Below are 7,620 nucleotides of genomic sequence, written 5' to 3' on the forward strand. Positions count from 1 at the left end.
CATTTTTATTCCCTGGGAAAAAAAAAAAAAAAAAAAAAAAAAAAAAAAAAAAAAAAAAAAGGCATGGTTGTCTGGTTATTTTACTGGCACAGGAAGATCCATTTTGGCCAAGCAATGGCCACCCACCCCAGCAAGCACCAGCCCAGGCCTGAGCTTTGATCAGGGGGGTGTAAGACACTGCTCGTTGATGTGTTGTAAAAAAAAGATGGTGCAGGAGATTCAGTTTGTTCATTATCTGAAAAAGGAAGTGATGGTACAAAATGAATAACAGCTATGAGGCACTTGTCCTGGTGGGACTGCAGGATGTTCCAAGGAAGTTGGCCTCTAGGGAAGAAATACCAGTGGAAGGTGTTGATAGCAGGCAAGAAGTTCAACTGTCTTAAAAAGAAATGTTCTGTGGAGAGAAGTAATACATGTGTGTGCTGATGGTCTCCTATAAGGAGTGCAGGATGTCAGCCAGTCCCATGGAGATATTTCTGTTGCTCTGGAACATCTTAAAGACACATTAAGGAGACAACATTAAGGCAACTTCCTTACTTGAGCCTTACTTCCCTGTGGGTGGGACTTAAGTGTTTAACTGAATTGCTTCTGATATTAGCCTATCTATGTTTTCTTTTTGCTAAAAACATTTGTTAGATGGGGTGTGTTTTGGTTGGTTTTTGGTGTTTCATTTTGTTTTGTATTGTTTTGTTTTCTAATCAAAGCATTCTTAAGCAATATTGGCAAAAAGGGAGAGAGAAATAGAAACCTAGAAAATGTGTGTCATATAACTAAAGCAGTCATCACAACTGATGAACAATTTATTTGATTCCTATGGAGAATCCAGTTATTCTGCTTTTCACATCCAAACAGGATTTGAATTTACATCCAATGTTCAGAAAACTCACATAATACCTTGCTCAAAATCCTCAAAAAACAACTAATTCCTTAATGTTTTCATTCCTGTGACAAATTGCAACAAGTCATGGACGTGACACACTTTGTTAAGGACTGATGTCATACAAAAGGGTTTACAGGGTTAAAATAATATGAAATCGCTGATCGTGCTATTACAGACACTGTGCTGTTCCCTTGGAGAAGAAATAGGAGGGATAATGTAATACAAATGGTGTGTCTGAACAGAGGGAATAACATTAACATTTTGTACTGCAGGCTGCCTTGGTACAGGGCTGTGATAACAGGCTGATGCTGTTGACCTCCATGAACTACATTGAAAGGAAAGTCGAACTCAGCCTGATTCTTTCCTGAAGTTTATAGAAAAGCACATTAAATCAGATTTAATCTGAAAAAGTAAACATCATGAAACAGGGTATTTCCCTGATATATTCTTTGTAGCATGTCAGCCATCTACAAGAAACTGATGTCATTTTCCATCTCCCTAGATTAATTTCCGGGCTCTGTTCTTGAAGCAAACATGACTGTGTTTCAAATCAACTCTGTCCATTAAACCGAGCATGCAGGACCCTGCAAACAGCAGAACAGGCTGGGTTGGAAGGCACCTGGGGAGGTGATGCAGTGAGCCTCCTGCACCACTAAGGACCAACTTCCCTGGTTGTTCAGGGTCTAGGTGAGTCTTGGGAATGTCCCAGGGCAGACTGCCTTGCTGAGCAGCTGCTTCAGTGCTTACCTGCTCCTGTATAGAGGCCACTCAGCAAAATATGGCAAAAAACCGCAGGCAGCTGACCCTTTCATAGAAGCATGGAATAATTCAGGTTGGAAAAGACCTCTAAGATCGTGGGTCCCACTGTCGACCCAGCACCACTGTGTTCACCAGTAAACCATGTCCCCAAGTGTCACATCCACATACCTTTTGAACATTTCTAAGGACAGTGACCCCACCACTTCTCTAGGCACTGCATTCCAATGTTTGGCAACTCCTTCAGTGAAGATATTTTTTTCTAATATCCGATCTAGACCTTCCCTAGAACAATCTGAGGCCATTTCTTCTTGTCCTATCTCTTACTACTTTGGGAGAAGGGGCTGACCCCTCACCTCACTACAACCTCATTTCAGGGAGTTGTAGAAAGTGATTAGGTTTCCCCAAGCGTCCTTTTCTCCAGGCTAAACAACCCCAGTTCCCTCAGCTACCCCTCACAGGACTTGTGCTCCAGATCCTCCACCAGCTTCCTTGCCTTTTTCTGGACATGCTCCAGCACCTTCTTGTAGTGAGAGGCCCAGAATTGGATGCAGCTCTCAAGGTGTGGCCTCACCAGCACTGAACACAGTGGGACAATCACTGCCCTGGTCCTGCTGGCCACAGTGTTTCTGATACAATCCACCTGGGCACATGCTGGCTCATGTGCAGTTGGCTGTGAACCAGCACCCCCAGGTTCTTTTCCAATGGGCAGCTTTCCAACCACTCTGCCCCAGTCCTGGAGAGTTGTATGGAGTAATACTTTATACAGCTGTACTGAAATACTGTGTTTTCCTGAAATATGTAGATGTGTTTTAACACAAAGAAAAGAAAAGAAACAAAAAAAGCATGGTATATAGGATGACTGAGAGGTCTCAGTAGGAGATGACTGATTACCAACAAATTACTATTGATTTAGAGAGGGAATATACAGATGATAACTTTTGTCAGGCTCACTGCTGAAACTGCCAATAGAGGAGCCCTACTGTGAAAGAATTAACAGTAGATGCTGTAAAAAGAAATATAAAAAGTCTGAAACAGCTGGTAAGGACAACACTTCTGTTTATGGCTGGCTGCACCAAACACAGATGCCAGCTACTGTTTCTAAGCAAGATCTGAGAACAAGAATCTAACAAATGCACTGTGATTACTGGAAATCACCGTATTTTCCTCCAGACCCCTGACTGGGATCGAAGGTCTCTGACAGAAAGACTGGATCTGGCTCTAGAGGTGCTCTCCCCCTGCTGCCTGGAAGATGTGTGCTCCCAGCACCAAACTGCTCTCATCTCTGGCACAGCTAAGGGATGCCCAGAAACAGCCTCCCAAAAGAAGCCAAAGCAAAGGCAGCTTCTGAGAGCAGCTTCACAAACTCTCCTGGTGTCAGTGTTCATCAGAGGGGCATGACCTTGTTCAAGAAACTGTTCAAAACCTTTGCCTCCCTGCACCCCTGGCAGAGGTAGGATGTGTCTGGAGGAGCCCAGGGTGGTGAAGAAGCCCTCAGTAGAGCAGTGTTCCCAAGCAATGTTTCCTCAGAGGTAGGCAAGCAGAACCATTGCAAATGCCAAATTAAAGCTTCTCGTTTCTGTAAGTGCCGTGCCCCCGCAGCGCTTTCCTGGCACAGGGGAAAAGCTTGCGTGGCCTGGCTGTGGATGTGCTCTGAAATGCTACATGCCTGCTTCTTCCCAGAAGGATGCATCCATTCACAAAGGGCTTCCTAGCAGGGAGGTGACATAGGCAGCCAGCCCCCAGGGAGGCTGTGAGGCAGGGGAAGCTTCAGGGAGAAGGGATGAACACGATGGGAAGCGGGAGGGCAGAGGATAAGCACTAGGAGTAACTTGGGAAGCTGGGGAAGATTTCTGGGAGTCAAAAGGATCCTGCAACATTAAGACTATGAAGCAATTTAGAGTATTGCAGCTGGCTGCGGTTGAGAGGAATGTGGAAGGATTTTGAAGGTCAAACATCTGATGTTAAAAGGAAAAGATGCCTCTGGGGAATCGTGTGTATGTACAGCGCTGGAAGTGCTGCTTTCCAGGACTGAGCAACGTGATGAAGCACTGATGCACTTACTGGCTCCAGCTCCTGAGGGAAATGTACCCGTGCAAGAGCTGCTCTCTCTGGTGCTTGAAAGGAGCAATTAAGGCCATTGCTAGGCAAGCAATGAGACTTCCTAACAGCAACCGCCTCTGCAGACAGTATTGAAGAGATGCCAGTTCTGGGCTCAGGAATGATGGTAAAGTCTTCTGAGGATGGGAAGTACCAGAGCAAATTGGTGAACAAAATAGGAGGTACCAAACCAATATGGCACATAAAAGAGGAGTCTGTTCCAATAGGCCCAGCTGATTTGTGCTTGAGAGTAAACTGGACACTGAAGGGGTGCAAATGAAATTATGTCGTAGTATATAACATATTGTAAACCTCAATGCTTACCCTACATTCAATGTTTATTAAATATGTATATACTCAGATTGCCTTAATTGATTCACTTTGTGTTAAATGCTTATATTTATTTATACTTTAAATCTATTATTTTAAAATTTTTACTGATTATTGATAAACTATATGTATTTTATATTATAAACTATATTAAATACACTGTATAGTCTATATGTATGTTGTTATAGGTTTATATAATTGTATAATATATGCATATGTTTGTATAATTATATAATTTATGCTATCGGATTACATAATAATATGTCACATATTATTTTACAGAATTATGGAATGGCCTGGGTTGGAAAGGTCCCCAAACACCGTCTTGTTCCAAACCCCCTGCCATGTGCTGGGACACCTCCCAGCAGACCAGATTCCTCAGAGCTCCACCCAAACCCTAACTTTGAACACCTCCAGGGATGAGACATCCACAGCTTCTCTGGGCAATCTGTTTCAGTGCCTCATCACCCTCACAGTAGAGAATTTCTTCCTAATATCTAATCTCAACCTACTCTCTTTCCGTCTGAAACCATGTTGCCCTGTCCTGCTCTTGTAAATAGTTCCTCTCCATCTTTCTTGTAGCCTCCCTTCAGGTACTGGAAGCCTGGAATTAGGCTACCTTGAAGCCTTTTTGATTTATTATGGTTTGTTATATAACACAATGTAAGCAGTTCTATTTACATTATAGAATGTATAAAATATATGTATAGTATTGCATTATACAGTCTATCTATATAAATAATATTACATAATATCAAAATAGTATCTATTACATATTAGACAATAATTTCTGACTGAATCCTGATTTTGTGCTAGAAGGTTAAGGAGACACACAGTGCTGAGTGTCTGTCTTGGTTCTGTTTTTTTCTGGGTTTCTTTTGTTTTGGTTTGTTTGTGGGGGGTGTTTTTTTGGGGGAGGGTTGGGTGGTTTTCTCTGGCTTGTTTTTGTGAGGTGGTTTTTTGTTTGTTTGTTTGGTTGGTTTTGGTTTTTTTGTTTTCCAGATTTAAAAAAAAAAAGATGTCTTGGTGATTTGAGAATCAAGAGCCAGTAAAACTTAGAGCTGCAGCTGGCAAATAAGTTTAACTGATCATTTGAAACCAAACCAAACAACAAAAACCCAGATATGAAGGACAACATAATGCAGTTGAGCCTTCAACAACCTTTCAGGAAGTCCTTTCTTAGCAGCTCTAAAAATTCAGATTTTTCTTACGGCTACAAAGATAGCCATGATACAACAAGTAGAGTAGAACTGACAAATCAATTTTCAGGGTGGCAAAAGATTAAAAACATCAAGATGTTTAAAAACATTAAGCTTCAACAGGTGATCTACATGATATATTAAATATGTGGACATTTGGAAAGGGGATGGGAAAGTGAGTCAGCAAAATTTGTGGAGACTGCAAGGCTGTTTAGTTAAAGCCTGAGACTATTACAAGGTGAGTTGAATGAAGAAGAACCTAATGAGAGACAAGGAAATGGAGGATTCCATGACAAATGGCCCTTCATAGTCAACACAGAGAAAAGAGAAGTGGAAGGAGAGGATAAAACTCTACAAACACTTGAATTTTAGATGAAGAATACCAACATGGTGGTGAGATTTGGGCACTGCTTGTAGGCAGCTCATAGGAGACTCTGCTTGGTGGGAGATTCCATGAGGATAAAACACTGAAATGTCACCTTGAGACACAAACTGGATAAATCTGACCATTCTTCTCTATCTTTTTGAACTGGTTTTATTCACTTCTCAGCAATGCAGGCCTCTCTCAGAGACTGTCCTAAAGAAGACAAGAGCCAGCAGCCATGCTACTAATTGGACATAAGGAAAAGGGGAAACTCCCGGAGGGTAACTAAGCACTGGAACTGGCTGCCCAGAGGAGTGAGGAAGTGTCTACCTTTTGAGATATTTGGAATTCAGGAGGACAATGCCCTGAGGATTCTGATCTAATATCCCATATGATCTTTTTTGGAGCAAAGGGTTGAATGAGATCATCTCCATTTCCAACCTGAATCATTCTGATCCCCAGGACAAGAGTCTGATTCTCCCCTCTGAGCCATCAGGACACAGAATTAGATGACTTTCTCATCCAGCTGGACAATTAATTTGTACCAATCTCAACATTTCTATATTACATCAAAAATACAAACCAGATGCCTCTTTCAAATCTTGCCTAGCACAACATAAAGCAGTTGTTTTTATTGCACATCATGAACACAGGCTGGAATTTGCAAGTAATATTGAAAGGTTTTAAGATACAATATATAAATATCATTAGGTATTCTTTAAGAAAAGCCTGTATGTTTGTGGAGCATGTTCTGAGCCTTCAAATATCCTGGCAATAAAGTTACCAAGTAGCCAAAGCTGCCTCACATGTAACAATGTGAAAACTAAGATTCCTTTTTGATTAGCTTTGAGCAGAGGGATCAGGTGCAATAATAGACAAAATCAAAGCTCTCACTTCAAACTGAGAAGCTTTGATGAATGTAAAGATGGATATGACCTGGCAACGTGCACTCACAGCCCAGAAAGGCAAACTGCATCCAAAGTGTGTCCTGGGCTGCATCCAAAGCAGCGTGGGCAGCGGGGGGGGGTGGGGGGGGGGGGGTGGATTCTGCCCCTCTGCTCTGCTCTGCTCTGCTCTGGTGAGACCCCACCTGCAGTGCTGCACCCAGCTCTGGGGTCCCAGCACAGGAAGGACAGGCTGGAGCAAGTCCAGAGGAGGGACACAAAGATGATCAAAGGAATGGAGAACCTTTCCTGTGAGGAAAGGCTAAGAGGTTTGTGGTTCAGCCTGGAGAAGACTCCAGGGAGACCTTATAGAAGCCTTCCAGTACCTGAAGTGGGCCAACAGGAAAGCTGGACAGAGATTTTTCACAAGAGCATGAAGTGTTAGGAGAAGGGGAAACGGCTTCCAACTTGAGAGTCAATTCAGACATAAGGAAAAGAAAATATGATGATGGTTGTGAAACACTGGCACAGGTTGCCCAGAGAAACTGTGGATGCCTCATCCCTGGAAATGCTCAAGGTCAGGCTGGACTTTGATCAAGCTGATCGAGTTGAAGATGACCCTGATCATTGCCAGAGGCTTGGACTAGCTGACCTTTAAAGGTCCCTTCTAAAGCACCCTACTCCATGATTCTGTGATTCTCATCCTTTTCAATTGCTCCCTAAGGATATGCACAGCTCTGAGGCAATGCTGATGCTTCCGGCATCCTTCAATGCAATACCCAGTGCTGAGTCATTTGGAGCAATCTGGAGAAGCCATCATGTCTTCAGAATGACACACAGATCACACTGAAGTTGACACCAACTCTTACTGATTTCCATAAGGTCACTTTCTACTTTCTGAAATAGTTGAGTCCCTTTACACTAAGTTAAAAGTTATTTTTATTTGAGTAAAAAGCATGCTTGTGACTAGTGCTGATAAAATGGATGGGGTTTTGTTGTCTTCTTTGGGGGTGGGAATGTTAACTACTTTTGTCTTTAAAAAGGTGAAGCTTCCTTTTAAGTGATTTCTCAGGTTCAATGGTAAGTGTTATGTTGCTCAGGAAGGAA

Source organism: Zosterops lateralis (assembly GCF_965231275.1).
Source record: "Zosterops lateralis genome assembly, chromosome: 1".
Taxonomy (NCBI): domain Eukaryota; kingdom Metazoa; phylum Chordata; class Aves; order Passeriformes; family Zosteropidae; genus Zosterops; species Zosterops lateralis.